Consider the following 22,381-nt stretch of genomic DNA (forward strand, 5'->3'; position numbering starts at 1 on the left):
AGCATATTCCCTCCACAGATACTTATTACTTTTTAGGAATGACCTACTTGGGTATCTATAAATAAACTAATATCCTTTATGGGATTTGTTAGACTCAATGAAGCCTATTTAAATCACCCACTGGTTGCTTGTGTGTCAAACTCGTCAAAGAGCTTCTTCTTGGAAACAGTGGACGATGGAAGCGGTTTGTTTATACAACAGGCTGCCATTAGTGCGTCAGTAGTGTTCGGTTACGAAATCTGGAATGCCTCAAAGAACACACGGTGTCAATGCAGACTTCGCACTGTTACTAATGTGCAAAGCCGCTTCTAACTTCATACTCCCGTGCTGAATGTGGCCAGCAACACGTCACACAAGTTGTTGAAAATGATTGTTCCTGTCGTGGATAATTCAAAAACGGAAACCTTCTGTCACATACGTTATGCCGTTGCGATGCTGCAATGATAAACACTCGAAGTTTCGCTAGTGCACTGCACAACAACTTATTGCGTAGCGTGTTAGATTATTTCTAATTTCTATCAGGGATAGCAATTGTAATATAATTTGCCAAACAAAATGAAAGAGGTGACTAAAGTACATTTATTTGAAAAGGTTGTTGTACACTCGTGTCCAAGACTCAAGGAGGAAAGCAGCTTTCGCATGATAAACAATAATGATAATGGCACTGGGGGCCCGGCCGCCGCTCCACAAGTTCTTTAACGCCACTACGGAGACTTGCGAGTGAATGAGGATGAAATGATGATGAAAGACACACAACACCCAGTCATCTCGAGGCAGAAAAAATCCCTGACCCGCCGGGAACCGAACTCGGGACCCCGTGCGCGGGAAGCGAGAACGCTACCGCAAGACCACGAGCCGCGCACTTCGCGTGATGTGTTACCGCCAAATAACATAGATCGAAAAAACTTTAACCATACAAAGAAAAAACTGCTACACTATACCATAGAAGGTAACTGAAAGAAATATGCAGTGAGACGAACAGAAATGATAATTTTATTCGCAGACATTACCTTTCATGACGGTCCCCTGGACTTTACAAAAGATTGAATGTGGTTCTTCATAAATAGCGTGACCACCACCGACGGAAATGCATGTTCTGCGACATGTCCCACCGTGGCCATAAGACTGGTAACGAGTTGTTCTGGCACGGTGTCCTGTTCCTCCACCAGCAATGTTGACGACTGCTGGATGGTCGTTGGTGCATGTGGACCTGCTGCAATACGCATCCCCAACGCACTCCAAACGTTCCCGATGGGATTTAAGTCGGAGGGGACGGGCAGGGCAAATCCATTCGCCGAATATCCTCCCGTTCCAAGAGGTCCTCCACCTGCGCAGTCTGACGTTGACTGGTGAGAGTACTGTGGTCAAAGATTTGGAGGTTCATACACCCAGACAACATAATTCCTCGCACAACATAACACGTGGAGCACCGAAACGATCATATTCGGTCCGCAGCTCGTGGTCGTGCGGTAGCGTTCTCGCTTCCCACGCCCGGATTCCCGGGTTCGATTCCCGGCGAGGTTGGGGATTTTCTCTGCCTCGTGATGACTGGGTGTTGTGTGCTGTCCTTATGTTAGTTAGGTTTAAGTAGTTCTAAGTTTTAGGGGACTGATGACCATAGATGTTAAGTCCCATAGTGCTCAGAGCCATTTGAACCATCTGATCATGTTCGACATTGTTGACATTCATGCGGCAAGAGTACACTCATATGGCGAGAGGTGGGAGCACGTAAGGCACCCAGAAACGTTGTTGGACGTTATCGTTTTGGTGTTCCAGGTGTTATGATGTGTAGAGGCATAATGTGGCATTGGTACACGGACCAAATCTTTCAGCACGATATACTCACCAGCCAATGTTATTGCGATCCTTCCCATGTGCGATCCTTCAGGTGTGAATTCGGCCCTATTTTTATGGATGATGGTGCGCGACCGTAGTGCGCATGGAGGAGCTCCTGGAACGAGAGGACATTCAGCTAATGGACTGGCTTCCCCGTTCTCCCGACTTATATCCCATCTGGCATGTTTGGGGTGCGTTTGGGAAACGTATTGCAGCATGACACCATGAACCATATAGCAGTATTCAACCGTGCTGGTGGACGAATGAGGCGCCATGCCACAAGAACTCGTTATCAACGCCGCGCGGGATTAGCCGAGCGGTCTACGGCGTTGCAGTCGTGGGGTGTGTGGCTGAGGCGGAGGTTCGAGTCCTCCCTCGGGCATGGGTGTCTGTGGTTGTCCATAGGATAATTTAGGTTAAGTAGTGTGTAAGCTTAGGGACTGATGACCCTAGCAGTTAAGTCCCATAAGATTTCACACACATTTGAACATTTTCGTTATCAACCTTGCAGGTAGCATAAGAGCTCACTGCAGGGCACGCATTGTCGTCCGTGCTCATCACACACTGTACTGAGAACCACGTCCCATCTTTCGTAATGTCCTGGGGACCATCTTGTATCGCGATCACACCAGTATAATTATTGTCTTTGAATGAAAGTATCATTACTGTTCATCTCACTGCGCATTTCTATCAGATACTTTTTGTACTGTACTGTAGTAGTTCTTTCTATGTATGGTTCAAGCTCATCGAGCTATGTTAGTTGGAAATGGCACATCACACTTTCGTATGGGGATCCCCGCCAGTTTAGTATACATCGGATCGTGTCCATGGCTTTACCCTCGTGGCAACGAGCTCCAGTATATGTAAGTTTCGTGCATTGTTGTATTTATGTTGGGTGATTTATTAATCTGGTCTCTTGCTATTACAAACCGGGTCTACTACTATCTGATATGTTCCTTCTCGATTCTCACTAGTTTCTTATTGGTGAGATTCTAAAATAAGACTTATAACCTTGTAAGGCTTTTAAGAACCTTTCGTCCTTCATCTGCCTTCATGCATGAACATGGATGCAGCTTAATTATCTTCTCGCTTACTGATTTTTAATCTTGCATAACTCTTTGCTTCTGAGGCTTTCACCTTTGTAGTAATGGGGCTAGTTTATGGGTAACGTTTCCCAGATAGACGTTCCACTGATGGAACCTTATTTTATACTTTTTCTATTAGATTTTAGCCATATAGCCATATTTATTACGCTACCTACTGTTCTTTTTGACATAGTGCCTCATGCCATGCACTGCCCTCTACATGGGGTTGGATTCTGTGACTATGAACGATGATGCCGTCTCCGTTTGCTAATCTATGTGACACAACGTATATTGGATATCCTTAACTTCTTCCTTTGTACAGTATTTAGTATCACCTAATGATCCTGCTGCAATTGAACGAAATAATCGTGAATTATCATCAGTTTGAGATTTATTTTTTTATTACCATTTCGTCCTTAAGACTTTTACACCATTGTAGTGTACCCTGTAAATAATGCATACTAGATTATTAAAAACTACTTAGATAACTGAATGGGAGTAAATTATAATAATGATAATAATAACATGGTAGATGAGGGGATGCTGACTTAGTTTTTGAGAGAGATGGAACTGTAATGTGTAAGGCATGTGCAATATGGGTACATTAAATGAACAGTATGTTATTATTTTTAGTTAACCTATCCTTTGTATGTATAGATATAAGAGAATTGGGCTTTAGGTACAACCAAATAGGGTGGTGCACTTGTTAAGACATTGGTGCCACATTCCTGAAGATGGAGACTCGCACTCTGTCCAGCCATTCTGATTGAGGTTTTCCGTGGTTTTCATAACTCATTTCAGTCATATGCAAGGATGGTTCCTCCAAGAAGGCCGCCTCCTCTCCTCATCAAAACATTTGTGTATACTGATATGTCTGCCTCTATGACTCGCATTTTCCTTGTAACAAGCTAACACATCGTACATAATTGTAAAATATTCCATGGACGAATAAGTAACTACTACAACTAAATAATGTCTGGATTACAACTTTTTGCCAACGATTATCGGTTTCAGCCTGCAGTATATAACATATTTAGGTTTCTGGGCGCAAAGTGCAGTTTATTTACAAATCGTAATCAGTAATAAGAAGTTGTGATCCAAACGATGTTGTTTATTTGCTGTAATAATAGAGATCACGTTTCCTAAGGCACTACTACTACTAGAACAACCACCACTACACTTAGTATAGCGCCAGATGTTGATGTCTTAATTCACCAAGAATATGACTGTAGTACACAACAGCAGACGTAATTTAAAGAAAAACATGTGGAATCTCTATTAAATTTTGTCTACATAAAGTAACGCAAATAATTTCATAATATCTTACATAACCGTCGCCCTGTAATTTTTAATTATTGAAAGAGCCAGATTTTCCCTAAAATATTGTGACGTCTGCTATGTACAGCATCCTAAAACCCTAAAGAGTACAACAGCCACAAATATTCTATTGTATTTGCGACTGATTGCTGTACTCTTTACTTTTTCAAATAAATACAGTTCTTGGGCACATCTGCTTCCACATGAAATCAAACCTAATATATAAACAGTTATATACAGTGCCCTTGGTCGGTACTTATGGAAAATTTCGTAGTAGCTGGTATTTATCATAACGTGAATATTAATTACGTATACGAAAAAGTATCTGACAATAAAGTCATAATACGGGTTGAATTGTTATGTTTGTTTAAACGAAACGGTTTTCTCGTGAATTTTCTAACAGGTTATTGGATGTCATTGGCATAAACCTTTAAACCATAATGGAGGAAATCAAGCTGTAATTTTCACGAGTTAAGAACAAAATCACAAGCATCACTTCCGCATCCATTCATAATAAACAAACAACATTGATACAAAGCACAGAGCAGATGGAAATGTGACTCACCTCAGTCGCCAGACGCCAACCGATTTAGCACGAGAGCTCCCGTGTTTGCAGGCAGGAGTCCGCTGGCAATGAATGGCACGCTGAGGTAAGTACCAGTTATATAGCAGCGGAGATAACTGCATTCGAGACTGACTCATCTGTTTTCTCGTGTAATTATCTGCAAAGGAAGTGGAAAGAGGGGGAGGGAGGCGGTAGAGGGGACAGTGACTGCTCCGTCCCGTACTTCACCTTTGGCGGACATCCAGCTGGACCGAAAGCTCGACAGCCTAACATCGGGTCTGGAAATCTCTCTTGGTAAGCATATCCAGCATTACTGTCAGAGCCGCATATTTCGTACGTGAGACGTATTATATGGTTCCGTAAAGTTCTGCAGCAATTTAATTCATGTCATGGATACACAAAAATCTCATCTGTATACTAGTATAGCTAGGAAAAGAAAGTATAAAATGAAATAAGTCATGCAGTAAAAGGCGAGTTTACACTAAGTTTGACACAAAAGAGGTGTCCCAAGTGTCGCTAGAGATCAAAGGAACATTGTTTCTGGTCTGCTACCACTAAACGCCGTTAAAGAGCGCTAGTATTTATGCTTTGTCTTACTTCGTGTGGCGTTCCGTGTTGACTTGCAGTGCGTTGTGCGTTACGTTTCAAAAATGGAGTGGAGAAGACATGAGATGTACGAACTTGTTACCGTCTGTGAGATAGAAGAGTACCTCTGGAAAATTCAGAGAGACAGTTATAAAACCTAAAATGAAGCAGGTATTTCTAAAAAGATAAAACGAGGGGGAAAAACTGACGTATGTCATGGCTCAGTTCAACTATGAGAAAACAGAGATTAAGGAGTGCAAAAAATGTACTCACATCACATACGAAACTCAGCTGATTTTATCAATAGACTGGGGGTTCTTCGTCTTAGCAGTGTAGACCTTCTAGTAAGTTTTGATGTGGTCTCACTTTTTACAAAAGTTCCTCTTGCAGGTTCTTTGACACTGATTGGTAACATGTTTCCTGTTGATATCACTGCTTTGTTCAGGCACGCTCTTTCCTCAACTATTTTGAACAGACTGACTGTGTCGCCATGGGTAGCCCCCTGTCTCCTATAGTGGCCAACCATTTTATGGAGAATTTTGAGGAGAGAGCGCTTGAATCAGCTGCCCTGAAACCAACAGTTTTTTGGAGGTATATGGATGACACTTTCATAGGGTTGCCTCATGGAGAAGATAAATTAATGGAGTTTCTACATCACCTCAACTCCATTCATAGCAACATCCGGTTCACCATGGAAATAGAGAAAGATGGTTGTTTGCCTTTCTTGGATGTCCTGGTTCGAAGGAAGAATGATGGTTCTCTAGGGCATTCAGTTTACTGCAAACCCACTCATACTGATTTGTACCTGCAAGCATCGAGTTACCATCACCCATGGCAAACCATGAGTTTGCTTAAAACACTTGTTCATAGAGCTCATACTGTCTCAGATCTAGATAGCTTACCTCAAGAACTCGCCCTTCTAAAGACAGTTGAGCGAAAATGGGTATTCCATCCGGCAGATTAACAGGGCACTAACAGTTAAAACTAAGTGAACAAAGAGGAGAACATGCCGGAACAATCTTTAGCTTCTCTTCCTTTCGTTGGCAACACTTCGTTTAAAATAGCAAGAATCCTCCGAAAATTTCAGGTAAAAGTGGTTTTCCGCCCACCATAGAAGATTGCGGACCTTGTGGGATCAGTTAAGGACAATCTGTTACTACGAAAGGCCGGAATTTACAAGATACATTGCCAATGTGGTATGGCTTACATAGGTCAAACCACACGCACCGTGAAAGAACGCTGCACTGAACATCAACGTTACACCCGCCTTTTGGAGCGAAGCAAGTCCGCTATTGCTGAACATTGTATTTCTACTGGACATTCAATGAAGTATGAGAAAACAATGATTTTGTCCACAGCAACGTCTTTCTCGGACTCCATTATTAAAGAATCCGTAGAAATACGACTGGCGGAAAATCTGTTAAGCCACGACAGCGGCTACCAGCTGGACAGTGCATGGAATCCCATCATCTCCACGATTTGCTCTAATCTAAGACGACAGAGTGCGTCGACGGCCGCGGCAAACAGCAACGCAGAGGGCGACTGAGTTCTGCTATCCCACCAGCGAGGGCGCTGCCGGCGGGCAGTGTGGTTCATCTACCAAGTTTTCGACGCATGTGCAGAATAGTTACAGTACGCTAACAGTACGCTATATATTGCGGAACAGGGACGTTTTCGCCCCCCCCCCCCCCAAATTCTATAAGTCCCTCCAGATCCTTGAGCGTCGTGCGCTCCGCCTCGCCTTCCGCATACGCCTCCTGTCCCCCACGCGGATCCTCTATGACCTCATTCCTTTCCCCCATCTGCTCCTATTCCTCGAACATATCCGCATACTCTACACCTCCCGCCGCCTTGATCCCCCTCACCCCCTGGTTGCTCCTCTCCTCTCCCATCCCCGCCCCCTGCCACGTCTTCAATGATGTGTCCCCCCTACCCTCCATCTCTACATCCTTCATCTCCTTTCCCAAGGTGGCTTCCATCAACTCCCCCTCCCAGATGATGCCCTCTCTCCCTCCATTTATCCCTCGTATCAACTCTGATCCTCACCCCCATCCTTTCCTCCATCCTTTTCCTGGGCTCCCTCTCCCCCCTTCCATCCTCTTTTTTCCCCACCTACCCTCTCTCTGCCCCCCTTCTCTCCCCCAAGTCCTTTTGCATTTCCTTCCTCTGCCTTTTCCCATTCTCTCTCGCGTCTGCCCTGCTCCTCCCTCTCCCCCCCTTATGGGTCCTCTCCCTCCTTTGGTTCCCCCCCTTTCGTTTTTCCTCTCCTCCCTCCTTGTTTTCCCCCCCATCTGTCTAGGTCCACCCCCCCCCCCCCCCATCTGCCCTAGGCTATGGTGCGTCCTCTTTATGCCGACATTTTAGTGCAGTGTTTACAGTGAGTGTTCAGTGTTGTGTGTCTTTCCCGAAGTGTTGCGAATGGCCATCATACTGTCGCTGGGTGTGATCTTACATCTCTTGCGAACAGAAGCCAGACTGTCGCCATGCTTTTAATTGTCTGTCTACTATGTTACCTGTCTGCATCCTGTGTATTTTTACTCGCTTTGCCAACCCTTTGCCTTATGTTTTAACTTTCCCCAATTTTCCGCCGTTTAACAATTTAAGTCCCCGTTTTATCGCCTGCTTTTATTGTTTCTTAACTTCTCCTTACATTTTAAAAAGTCTGTAGGCTGCAGAGCAGCGTAATAAGCTGCTGCCAGCCTGCACCCTTCGGGGGGAATAATCGAAATACAATAAAGGAAAAAAAAACGTTTTCGCCCGTCTGCGACGGCTTACCTGAAGATTACTGGCAGGTGCCCAGTTGAAATATCGTGCGAAGTATTGAACGACGACCGGCTGCAAGCCCGAAATTTTTTTGAACAGTCAATTCGCCGGGAAAATTTTAAAATTCACAATGTGGATGTAGTTTAAAATCTTTGTATAAACCAAAGGCGTTTGGTTTCATTTGTTTACTGCTCCTGCATTATATTCAGGAACCAAACGAAACAAGAGACACAATCGAAACAGGTAAATAAGGTTATGATTGCTTATGTTTGCCCGCAGTGGTAACGCAGTTCCCGTCATATTACCGACGTTAAGCGCTGTCGGGCTGTGGTAGCACTTGGATGGGTGACCAGCGCTGTTGGCAAGTGGGGTGCACTCAGCCCTTGTGAGGCAAACTGAGGAGGTACTTGATTGAGAAGTTGCGGCTCAGGTCTCGGAAACTGACATACGGCCGGGAGAGCGGTGTACTGACCACATGCCCCTCAATATCCGCATCCAGTGACGCCTGTGGGTTGAGGATGATACGGCGGCCGGTCGGTACCGGTGGGCCTTCCAAGGCCTGCTCAGACGGAGTGTTGCTTATGTTTGTTAGTATTTTGTACTGAACAACAATTCACTATCGACACCGCCCTTCTACACAGATCCACCTCTGCCTCAAAGAGTGTCAATTTTTTGCCATGGTACAGCTCCTTCTGTGCTTGAAAATAATTTCATATTCATCACAAATTTCTTTGCGTTCTCTGTGGTATATTTGGGAGTGCAGTTATCACGATGCAACAGCACCTCGTCTGTGTGCCCCTGAGATCACTTCACCCGTGTGTGGACAATCAGAATCGGAGTTTCCTTGTGGTTTGTAACAGCTCACTGACTCGGCATTTCCCCTTAAGAAATTATGGAAGATCAGGGTTGTCACAGTGACAGTTCGTGGCTTCTCAGGTTTGCAGCAATATCGGTTTTCCGGAGACACACAAAACTGAGGCCATAATACCGAATGTCTTTTCCACAACCATCCTTGCTTTAGACAATCGGTAGTTCAAAGTTCTGTATGATGAGCCTTACTTGTGACGTCCTGGATTTGGTTTCAAGGTGTTTTCCTGTAATGGAAAAGGATGTCTGCCAGGAATTTTGTATGTGTGTGTGTGTGTGTGTGTGTGTGTCAGTATATATATATATATATATATATATATATATATATAGGGTGTTACAAAAAGGTACGGCCAAACTTTCAGGAAACATTCCTCGCACACAAAGAAAGAAAATATGTTATGTGGACATGTGTCCGGAAACGCTTACTTTCCATGTTAGAGCTCATTTTATTACTTCTCTTCAAATCACATTAATCATGGAATGGAAACACACAGCAACAGAACGTACCAGCGTGACTTCAAACACTTTGTTACAGGAAATGTTCAAAGTGTCCTCCGTTAGCGAGAATACATGCATCCACCCTCCGTCGCATGGAATCCCTGATGCGCTGATGCAGTCCTGGAGAATGGCGTACTGTATCACAGCCGTCCACAATACGAGCATGAAGAGTCTCTACATTTGGTTCAAATGGTTCAAATGGCTCTGAGCACTGTGGGACTCAACATCTGAGATCATCAGTCCCCTAGAACTTAGAACTACTTAAACCTAACTAACCTAAGAACGACACACACATCCACGCCCGAGGCAGGATTCGAACCTGCGACCGTAGCGGTCGCGCGATTCCAGACTGAAGCGCCTAGAACCGCTCGGCCACTTCGGCCAGCTCTCTACATTTGGTACTGGGGTTGCGTAGACAAGAGCTTTCAAATGCCACTATAAAAGAAAGTCAAGAGGGTTGAGGTCAGGAGAGCGTGGAGGCCATGGAATTGGTCCGCCTCTACCAATCCATCGGTCACCGAATCTGTTGTTGAGAAGCGTACGGACACTTCGACTGAAATGTGCAGGAGCTCCATCGTGCATGAACCACATGTTGTGTCGTACTTGTAAAGGCACATGTTCTAGCAGCACAGGTAGAGTATCCCGTATGAAATCATGATAACATGCTCCATTGAGCGTAGGTGGACGAAACTAAAATGAGCTCTAACATGGAAATTAAGCGTTTCCGGACACATGTCCACATAACATCTTTTCTTTATTTGTGTGTGAGGAATGTTTCCTGAAAGTTTGGCCGTACCTTTTTGTAACACCCTATATATATATATACACTCCTGGAAATGGAAAAAAGAACACATTGACACCGGTGTGTCAGACCCACCATACTTGCTCCAGACACCGCGAGAGGGCTGTACAAGCAATGATCACACGCACGGCACAGCGGACACACCAGGAACCGCGGTGTTGGCCGTCGAATGGCGCTAGCTGCGCAGCATTTGTGCACCGCCGCCGTCAGTGTCAGCCAGTTTGCCGTGGCATACGGAGCTCCATCGCAGTCTTTAACACTGGTAGCATGCCGCGACAGCGTGGACGTGAACCGTATGTGCAGTTGACGGACTTTGAGCGAGGGCGTATAGTGGGCATGCTGGAGGCCGGGTGGACGTACCGCCGAATTGCTCAACACGTGGGGCGTGAGGTCTCCACAGTACATCGATGTTGTCGCCAGTGGTCGGCGGAAGGTGCACGTGCCCGTCGACCTGGGACCGGACCGCAGCGACGCACGGATGCACGCCAAGACCGTAGGATCCTACGCAGTGCCGTAGGGGACCGCACCGCCACTTCCCAGCAAATTAGGGACACTGTTGCTCCTGGGGTATCGGCGAGGACCATTCGCAACCGTCTCCATGAATCTGGGCTACGGTCCCGCACACCGTTAGGCCGTCTTCCGCTCACGCCCCAACATCGTGCAGCCCGCCTCCAGTGGTGTCGCGACAGGCGTGAATGGAGGGACGAATGGAGACGTGTCGTCTTCAGCGATGAGAGTCGCTTCTGCCTTGGTGCCAATGATGGTCGTATGCGTGTTTGGCGCCGTGCAGGTGAGCGCCACAATCAGGACTGCATACGACCGAGGCACACAGGGCCAACACCCGGCATCATGGTGTGGGGAGCGATCTCCTACACTGGCCGTACACCACTGGTGATCGTCGAGGGGACACTGAATAGTGCACGGTACATCCAAACCGTCATCGAACCCATCGTTCTACCATTCCTAGACCGGCAAGGGAACTTGCTGTTCCAACAGGACAATGCACGTCCGCATGTATCCCGTGCCACCCAACGTGCTCTAGAAGGTGTAAGTCATCTACCCTGGCCAGCAAGATCTCCGGATCTGTCCCCCATTGAGCATGTTTGGGACTGGATGAAGCGTCGTCTCACACGGTCTGCACGTCCAGCACGAACGCTGGTCCAACTGAGGCGCCAGGTGGAAATGGCATGGCAAGCCGTTCCACAGGACTACATCCAGCATCTCTACGATCGTCTCCATGGGAGAATAGCAGCCTGCATTGCTGCGAAAGGTGGATATACACTGTACTAGTGCCGACATTGTGCATGCTCTGTTGCCTGTGTCTATGTGCCTGTGGTTCTGTCAGTGTGATCATGTGATGCATCTGACCCCAGGAATGTGTCAATAAAGTTTCCCCTTCCTGGGACAATGAATTCACGGTGTTCTTATTTCAATTTCCAGGAGTGTATATTTGTGTGTGTGTGTGTGTGTGTGTGTGTGTGAATTAGTTCGCTTACAGAGGCATTCTTGAAAACGCCTCCATCTGAGATCCCTCCTTGGTAGCCACCATCAGCATATAAAATTTGCGATTGGCATCAACAACAGCAAGCAGCATACTGCTAAATGACTCTTTATGATTGTGAAATGCGCTCCCACTAGCAACAGGGCACTCTTCCCAGTAATTGCTCCCACACTATGGAGGAAATAGAGCACCTGGCTTAAACACACTTTCTTTCTCACGTTATTGATTTTTCATTCTCTGGCATCTGAAACAAGAAAATTCGACTTCAGGTTCCACAAGAGATACAAGCAGAAAAAATGGAAGATGCTCCAGATCCAGGTGAATTGGCAGGTAAGCTACCTCCTCAAAAATGGCTGAAGAGGAGGAATGCAAGAAGCAATCAGGCTACAACAACATTGCAGAATGTTCTACATCAACAGCTACATCAACAACAACAACACGATTCAGTAAATTACATAGAGAAGTTCGTCATCAGAAAACTTTGACAGCTGCTGCCCTACTTCTGCGGGCCAACCACGACGATCTTTTGGTGACTGTGAAACGTCCCCTTAGAAAAATTATACATGACTGTGCTTAAACTGACACACAATATTTTTTTGCGCAACGCAATCTGACTTACAAAAATCCCTACAAAAGAATGGCCCTGACTAACATTAAACTATACCTTTCACAAATCACTTACCTCACAAAAATCTTCGTTACTCGAACTACTGCAATACAGCGAGCGCCACTACTGCCAGCTAAATAAAAAATTCAAACTACTGAAGGCACTAACTACTGATAGGTATAGTTAGCAAATGAAAGATTTTGATAGAGAACAAACAATGTATTTACTTCAATAGTGTTCAAAAGTCATAATGTATATAGCAGTTCATGACATCCAGTCTTACAAATTTCAAAACTCCGCCATTTCTCTCCCCACATCCACCACTGCTGGCGGCTCACCTCCAACTGCGCAACGCTACGCGCTGTTAACAGCCAACTGCCCAACACTACAATAGCCAACAACAATGTAAACCAGCCACAGACTGCACGCAGCACAGCCAGTGATTTTCATACAGAGCGCTACGTGGCGGTGGCATTACCAATGTAAGAACCTAGACAGCCTACTTACAACGGATATCAACGACCAACTGCTCCCCTGAAACTAACACCACTGCACGGACGCGTCTTAGCTGTGGCGGGGCAGGCCGCACCTTGAAACTGCAATGGCACAAGGAGCGAGAAGGCTGTTGTTAGTCTCCGCTCTCTGGGTGATATCGTCCGGCAGACTGCAAGCTATAGTCGGCAGTGGCGGGGCCGGGGTGCAAACTCGCAGCCTCCCGTGTGCAGAGCTGTCCGATATTGACCAGGCTGGCAACGGCGGACGGCTTGAGCTGCTAAGATTCAGTTCAACGACGACAGACAGCTGTTCCCCTTCGGCGCTCTACACGGCGTCCACGAGTTGCGCTTGAGGGAGCAACCAATCGTGTCCCCAGCTACCAGCGCAGCCAACACGCGCGCCGACCACTTAACCGTGGCCTGAGTGCAAGGCTGGGCGGCTGGACACCGACACAGCAGATTCCACCATTGGCATTGTCACTGACCTATGCACGCTCGCTGCGAAGCGCCATAATCGGGATCAGCAGGAGGGCCACTGTTTATCTTCGATGCAATAAAGTCAACGAACACTAGCCGGTGATCTTCCGCATCCTTTGGCATGAGTCACCCCTCTCCCGTAAACATTATTCCTTGGCCGTTCTAACATATTACAATCCCCTAAGCTCGGCGGGTTGTAACACCATGAAAGGACAGTTGCAACAAAAAAGTTATGACTCTGTCTGAGGTAGAGGTGTATTTGTGCAGAAGGGTGTAATATATAGCGAATGTGAATGTGGCAGGCGGAGCACTATCTGCAGCTTCCTCTGACACATTTGGTGCAACTGGAAGTCACACTGGAGTTCTCCTTGTTGATACACATGGTGATGATGGTTTGAATTAATATGGAATAATTTTAATCTACATATTAAAAATATATTGTCAACGAAATACACTACTGACCATTAAAATTGCTACACCAAGAAGAAATTCAGATGATAAACGGGTATTCATTGGACAAATACAATATACTAGAACTGACATGTGATTACATTTTCAAGCAATTTGGGTGAATAGATCCTGAGAAATCAGTACCGAGAACAACCACCTCTGGCAGTAACAACGGCCTTGATACACCTGGGCATTGAGTCAAACAGAGCTTGGATGGCGTGTACAGGTACAGCTGCCCATGCAACTTCAACACAATACCACAGTTCATCAAGAGTAGTAACTGGCGTATTGTGACGAGCAAGTTGCTCGGCCACCATTGACCAGACGTTTTCAATTGGTGAGAGATGTGGAGAATGTGCTGGCCAGGGCAGCAGTCGAATATTATCTGTATCCAGAAAGGCCCGTACAGGACCTGCAACAGGCGGTCGTGCATTATCCTGCTGAAATGTAGGGTTCGCAGGGATCGAATGAAGGGTAGAGCCACGGGCCGTAACACATCTGAAATGTAACGTTCACTGTTCAAAGTGCCGTCAATGCGAACAAGATGTGACCGAGACGTGTAACCAATGGCACCCCATACCATCACGCTGGAGGAAACGCCAATATGGCGATGAAGAATACACGCCTCCAACGTGCGTTCACCGCGATGTCGCCAAACACGGACGCGACCATCATGATGCTGTAATCAGAACCTGGATTCATCCGAAAAAAATGACGTTTTGCCATTCGTGCACCCAGGTTCGTCGTTGAGTACACCATCGCAGGCGCTCCCGTCTGTGATGCAGCGTCTAAACGCAGCCACGGTCTCCGAGCCGATAGTCCATGCTGCTGCAAACGTCGTCGAACTGTTCGTGCAGATGGTTGTTGTCTTGCAAACGTCCCCATCTGTTGACTCAGGGATCGAGACATGGCTGAACTATCCGTCACAGCCATGCGGATAAGATGCCTGTCATCTCGACTGCTAGTGATACGAGGCCGTTGGGATCCAGCACGGCGTTCCGTATTACTCTCCTGAACCCACCGATTCCATATTCTGCTAACAGTCATTGGATATCGACCAACGCGAGCAGCAATGTAGCGATACGATAATCCGCAATCGCGATAGGCTACAATCCGACCTTTATCAAAGTCGGAAACGTGATGCTTACACGAGGCATCACAACAACCTTTCACCAGGCAACGCCGGTCAACTGCTGTTCGTGTATGAGAAATCGGTTGGAAACTTTCTTCATGTCAGCACGTTTTAGGTGGCGCCACCGGCGCCAACCTTGTGTGAATGCTCTGAAAAGCTCATCATTTGCATATCACAGCATCTTCTTCTTGTCGGATGAATTTCGTGTCTGTAGCACGTCATCTTCGTGGTGTAGCAATTTTAATGGCCAGTAGTGTATATGGTTCAGTGCTGTTAACGTAACTGAATTATCGCCCCATAACTCTTCCATCTGCTAACCAAAGCTTCATAAACTGCAGAAACTAAGTGATTTTTAACATTTAGACACTGATGAAATAACGAGCAACTGATTTTCTTACGCGGGGATGGCGCCTATAGCGACCTAGATGGGCTCCATATGATTTACATCAAGCGAATTTGGTCGCCGAGACATTAACGTGAGTTCACCATAGTAGCACGGCAAATCTGTTTCTGAGATAGTTTGTTAGTATTGGTTCCACTCATTCAGGGTAAAGCTCAAACTCAAGTGCAAACTTAATTGATTTATGACCTTAACCTATTGTTCAATTAAGTGGTTTATGACCCCCTGAGGATTGATTTACGACGACCTAGGGATAACCCATCCCTCTAAGGAACTCCCCCTCCCTTCCTGCTCCCTGACCCTCTGGGAAATTCCAAATCCTCTGCCCTCTCCATAGGTAATACTAGCACGTGCTTGGTATCAAATTAATTGACTAATTTAATTAAATCTATCAATTAATTAACCTCCCTCTGGGAAACCCTCCAGCTCTCCTTTCCTATCCCCCACTACCCCTCCTCTCCCAAAAAGGGAAATTTGTGGGAGAAAAAGGATTTCATGATACGAAATAGAAGTCAATGTCAACTACATAGCAAAGTGTACACTATTTATATATAAAACTGACTTTCAGCGATTGAATCTCTTTATATGGCGGGAAAGCTCATGTCCAGCAACTATATGTCCTAATTACATAATTACACTGCTGTAGATTGGAGGTGTTGTTTTATTGGAAAAATTTTGTGTGTGTGCTCACCTTGATATGTAAGGATTGTGTGAGTTAGTGCACAAAGTCACCACCAGAGGACTTACCGCCTCCACCCATCACCTCCTCCCTCCCTGCCTCACCCAGAAAAAAGTGGTGGCAAAACGACTCACCTCTGTGGTGGAGAGGAACGATCTCACAATACGAAATTCAAATGAATGTCGATAACATATTTATGCATATTTTTTATTTAATAAGATTGCAGAAGGCAATGCTCCCCCACTTCTGTAGAGTTCAAATCTGCACCCCACATCCCCAATTCACATGATGTAAGAGCTGTAAGCACTGAGGAACGATGTGCAGTATAGTAGCCATTGTTTGGGGCCTCCTGAACATGAATCTGTCGTCCGTGCAACACCATGATGGTCAAAAACCACCCAATGTCCTAATTACAGATCACGATACTTAGTAGCACTGACCACACATCGAATGTCAACCTTCTTTGATCTCACGATCCCAAACAAAGCATCAGATGATGACAACTCTTTGGTACTGATACCTGGGAGATTCCTCTCGAAACACATGCTCTCTGCCTCTCTCACTCTGCCTCTCTCTCCCCCTCTTTCTCTCTCTCTCAAGCGGATGCTTCTGGCCCAGCAGGTATCTGTCATGTGCCACACGAAACCTTATTTGGTCCTGTGCAAAGTAGTGGATACCTGATAAATCACAGCTGTGGATGTCTTGCAAATATTCCCTCACTGTATCAGATTGATTGACTAATTAACTGAATCAGTACCCTCTGCGTGGGATGGTTTTTACTTGGATGCTATTTATGGATAGTAGGACTGGTATATTTGGTGGGAATAGATCCTCCAACAGCCCATTTTCCAAACCCTTCTGGATATTTTTCCCCTCGCTCCCTATTGGTGGACACAGGCAAAGTTACATCGTTTGGTGGGAGGTCCATTATATTGGAGGTATCTGAGAATTTCAAGTTTCAGCTCAGTTGCATGCTATGACCTTAAACAATCTGCAGAGGGATTGGATTGTTGTATTTGTTCACAGTACCTCTATTGGAAACAATAAACTGATCAGTCGGGGACTTGACGTCTTGACTGAAAGTGGTTTTGTATAAAATGATAGTTGGAATTTCAAATTTTTGTGTAAATTTATACCATTCATTTGTTGCATTGTGAATCACTACAGATCTGATAAGTTTATTTTGTAAAGTACTATAGAATTCCTAAGTTTAATATACGGAATTATAACAGCAACCAGTTATGGAAAGTAGTAGTAATCATATCCTAAGAGCTGATGTTATTCCGCATATTAAATTAGCACAGTTGTTGCTGCAGCAATGCTTAAGATCCAAAATTCCCAAGTTTCTCAGCTACATAAGAAAAAAGATGATGGTGGAAAGGGACTTCCATGTGAAAGGATAGCAACAACAGCAAATACCACTACAAGACAGAGTGCATCTGCAATGAATGGAGCAGCACTAAACCACAATGCTAGTAGTTGTTATGGCTACATGCCTGAGACTACTAAAAACTCTTGTATACACAGCCCACACACTTTCCAGATGTCCACATGCAGCAGGCCTGTCCCCTCGTACATGGCCAGCGCCAATGCTCAGAGGTCAGAGTAAACTGCCAACGTGACTGCAGTCACAGTGCGGATTCACATGTCTACAAGAGTGCATCAACATGTACAGCATCCAGGATTGATTGGAATGGTAGGAAATTGGATGTTGTCAATAGGTCCAGCGCCAAAAGTTGGGAGTGATCGATATTGAATGTCTCTAATTTCCATGAAGAATGCATGCAATAGACATGATCGCAGAGACATCCTAAGGCATGCTGAGTATTAGTTCACTATTCAGCTATCCCACGAGCTCTGTGTGGGCCGCCACTGGGACTTGTCCCTGCAGCTGTGTGCAAGAGCCGACTAATCGGCTGGCCAGCGCTTTTCTTTGAACCTGCCACTTGCGACAGCCTTAAGCAGGAAATGTCAATTCGTTCTGGTCACTGACTACTTCCATCATGCAAAATGGTTCAAATGGCTCTAAGCACTATGGGACTTAACATCTGAGGTCATCAGTCCCCTTAGAACTACTTAAACCTAACTAACCTAAGGACATCATACACATCCACGCCCGAGGCCGGATTCGAACCTGCGACCATAGCAGCAGCGTGGTTCCAGACTGAAGCGCCTAGAACCGCTCGGCTACACAAGCCGGCTCCATCACGCACCTATATGGCCGGCAAAGTCATTCTAGGAAACCAGCTACTTATTAATAAACGTAATTACAAATAAATATTACGACTGCAGCCCCAATCTGGTGACATACAACAATGAGAAAAGTATCGGAAATACGTCCTTCTGATGGTTGTGGCTGTCGGAAGAATCTCATATTAAAATATCAATATCCTCCTTATGACTGGACATAATTTTCCATGTAAACTCTTTTATCCCATATATGGCTATCAACGCTTTGAAATCACAGTCAAATCCACTCTTCACTTGTGACCAGACATACACATTTTCTTTGCACACGTCGAACACTGACAACAGTAACTTTACGTGTCAATACATATTTTATAAGCCTGTTGATCACAGCGAATCTATCACACATCCCCTACTAAGTATAATACTTCGCCAATAGCTGATGCTGGTGGTACCAAACAATACTGAGCGAAAGTCGGCAATGCATGAACATGCTCCATTTGTTTTCCTTGCGAGTGGTACCAGTGTCTTAGGAAGAGACATATAATTGTCCTACAAGCGACCAGCTATTAAAAATATGATCGCAACGACTATGTTATTGTCACCCTGCGTAAAAAGCTATCTTGGTTCTACAGGTACAGACAAGTATCGCTAACTATGTCCATGTGTCCATGCTAAAAACTATATATGCGTTATAAATCGAGATATGGTATTTGTTCCAAGTGAAGTGGTCTTCCACACTAATACCAAAGTGATGATCAAGTGAGTGTGTATTAACAGACTGAAAGTGAGGATACGCATGAAGGGCTTATTTCAATAGCGGTAGAATTCCGTTACCTCCACTTTTCTGCCTATAATGCTTCTGAAAGTAATGATCCACACAAACAATAAGAAAGGTTCATTTCTAGCAAGAAGCCATATGCTTGAATATTTTTGTTATCTCAACTGCAGATTTTTCAGAGCTCGTTTAACTTTAGGAATCTGTATCTCAAAATGAACAAAAATGGACTTGTACCACTATTGAAATAAGCCCTTCGCATGGTCAGAGGTGTAAGCTCGTTATAAAATCACCTTTCTCACCAAATTTAGAAAGTGATTCAGCTAAGGAATGTGGTAGTATTAAGCCAATATTTCCAACTCCATCGTGCCGCTGCTAGATAATTCCCACTCCAAAAAACAGTATTTGTAACGCATTCTATCTCAATTCCACGTAGACAGTGTGACAGAGATTCTGTGTTCAGTGGAGAAACAGGGTGGGCTGAGTTAATGCGGCAACACCATATTTCGACCATTCAGTGGAAATGGGAACATTGTCATAGCTCTGCCAGCTATGAAAACGTGTAGGGCCAGTGCCAAATGAAGCTTCCTCCTTGAACTTGAGGTAGTAGAAAAGACAGTATGAGCAGTTACAGTGTTGTTTCTTATCAAGAAAATTAGGAACACTTCACATCACACAGGAACTGGAATGAGGACGAGAATTTTGCTACTGCATTGCAGTGCATTTCCAAACTACATACAGGTACAGCAGTCCAAAAAACCACACTAATGTCACCTGGTGGAGAACTCGATATGATATTACTTCATCCCTCTCTTCTGAATCAAAAACAAATACCATCTGCATGTTGGCACGAACATATGTGGCGATCCTATTAAATATACAGGTATTGTTCCATTGGGGCAGGTGTGCTCTGATCTAAGTCGCTTGCACAGACCAGTATACAGTTTCATTACCTGCACTGTAAGAGGACCATATGCCACAGACTGTCAGTCACAAGAGAGCGTTTCTGTGTTGTTGTTTCATAATAAGTTTGATACATTTTTTTCTGCAGTAGCAACCTCCAAGCAGTTTATGACTACAGCTTTGTACACTGCCACACATTTTGTTTTTCCACCACGAATTCGAGGTCTAAACCGACATTAACACGTTTTGATCCATTGGCTCTCACAGAAAGCTGGACATGTTTTAAATGATGCTGCTCCCACAACACACAGGATGATTGAAATAAAAGACAGAGGTAGTGTCTCTTATTGACAAAAAAGTGGAAGACATCGAAACACATGAAAACTGGAAGAGTTTGTGGAGCATTTCCAAACAGCTGTGCAAAGGTGATGTTCTCTAAATTTTCTCATCTTCCACAGTGATGGGGTAGCAGATTTCTTTCTGTTCCATTTTTCGAAGAGACCCTGCGCATTGATTCCTCAAAGTCATGGTGCATATTGGACCCAGATATGACCGCTGTTTCGGTGTCCTATATGGTAGTCATCCTGTCCTGCAAATCTTTGGACACTGTGTCTTTCAGTTTTATGACCTAAAGTGCATAACCATACGTGGAAGAAGGGGATATTCTGCAGGCCTTAAACAGCTAGATCACAGATAGCATACATTATCATTTGTCAATGCCACTGGTGGAAGAATGGAATGATTTTCCGTACACCAAGGGGAGCATGTAAGTACCTCATCTCACCACATCTCTTGCCACATTTTCATCAATTTTACGTATTTGCGATCAATTTTCTTAATTTTTTCATGTTTTCTTAAATTTCTACACATTTTACTCAATTATTCGATGTCCAAACCACCACTCTCGATGAGTTGTCACATCAACAAAATGTCTCATTGTATCGATATCAAGAGCTATCAGCCAATGACATTGCAGTATGATTCTCAGTTTCTGTATCATCGCTAAATCATTTCTTCCGTTACTTTGGGAGGATCATATGTATGTGGACATATAGCACATGGCACAAATACTGTATCTTAGTGTAGTTTTTCTCCTATGTGAGTGGAGTCACAAAGTATTGAAGCATTCTTAGCATAAAGTCAGAGATTCAAAATTCTAGCACTGGGCCCCCCTACTTCGAAACGAGCTACCCCTTCGTTGACCTACAGACTAAGGACTCAGAAAAACTCTATCCAACCTCTCTCTTGCATCTCATAACTCTTCCTCTGTCTTTAACCATCTCCCTGTCTCCTATTAAATTTGGAACTAACCAGAAGTAGGAGGGTGTATACTCGCTGCATTCAGTTCTCATGGAGGAACAGAACAAGCTGTGTTCCATGTAATCAATATGCTTCGATATTTTGCTTTAGCAAAGAGTATAACACCTGTTCAAAACTTGTACTGACCGGCGCTAGTACTATAACTGGTTTCCTCAATCCAATACTGTAACTACCGTTCGCCAAAGACTGTTCCATGCCAATCTTACTCATGTCGCCACCCAGTTTCACACAACCTGTCTAGGTGCTTGTATTCTGAGGAGTCTAGCAATCATTGGTCTATAGTAGATACGAGCCTGATACATTTGAGAGCATTGTGGTGATATAGCAGACGATCAAGAAGAAGAAGAAGAAGAAATGTTTTGAAACATTTTATATTAATCATTTGTGCTGTCAATTCTATAGTATACTTGTAGTGTCTGGATTCCATACCAAGAAGATGCTGGGAAGAAAGAAATGACTGTAGAACACAAACACATACACATAGCAGCAGTGTTTGATATTTGAAATTACACACATACTGCACTAACTCCATGAACAGAACACATTCTCTTCCACACATACACACACACACGATATTTATCAAGCAAATGTATACACAGGGTTTGCAGCACCTCACAAACTTCTGTCACTGACTTAGAACCACTGTAGTTATGAAACTGAAGACTCGATTTATGTCCAAGATGTGGCAGAGAAATGAAGTACTTCCCATACCTCTTCGTTCATCTAGAGGATGATGCTGAAATAAGTTTTCCATGAATGGACATTATTCATCACATATGCATTGGTAGTCCTCTGCTGACAGTAGTATAGAGAGATTTGTTGTTAACGATTGCAGATAGACGGCACTCTAAGTCACACACAGAACAAGCAGTTGTATACAAGTCGACTGCAAATTCTATCACACAACCGATACAACCCGAGAAAAAAACTAACAAAATGGTTAAATGCATCAAAAATGACCTTCTACAATATCTCCCTCTCTCTTGAATGCATCATCAATCTACCATTAAATCATACCCCGTTCCATTCCCTCTCAACCGATCACACTATTTGCTTTCTATCATAATTTAACGCAGATCCATGTCAGTTTAGAGTCAGATGGTTCTCTTTTCCAGGAAGGCATCAAAAACAGCAG

At 44.6% G+C, this 22,381-nt stretch overlaps 1 protein-coding gene across 1 annotated transcript in view; it reads right to left on the reverse strand.

The window, feature by feature from the left end:
• Positions 1-4,903, reverse strand: part of LOC124615959 (cytochrome P450 6k1-like) — an 83,424-nt gene extending 78,521 nt beyond the window's left edge. The window contains exon 1 of the mRNA XM_047144162.1: positions 4,804-4,903. The gene's annotated coding sequence lies outside the window, so the exon portion shown is untranslated. The remainder of the gene's footprint in view (positions 1-4,803) is intronic.
• Positions 4,904-22,381: the final 17,478 nt, after the last annotated feature.

Source organism: Schistocerca americana, chromosome 5 (genome assembly GCF_021461395.2).
Source record: "Schistocerca americana isolate TAMUIC-IGC-003095 chromosome 5, iqSchAmer2.1, whole genome shotgun sequence".
In the NCBI taxonomy this organism is placed as follows: Eukaryota; Metazoa; Arthropoda; class Insecta; order Orthoptera; family Acrididae; genus Schistocerca; species Schistocerca americana.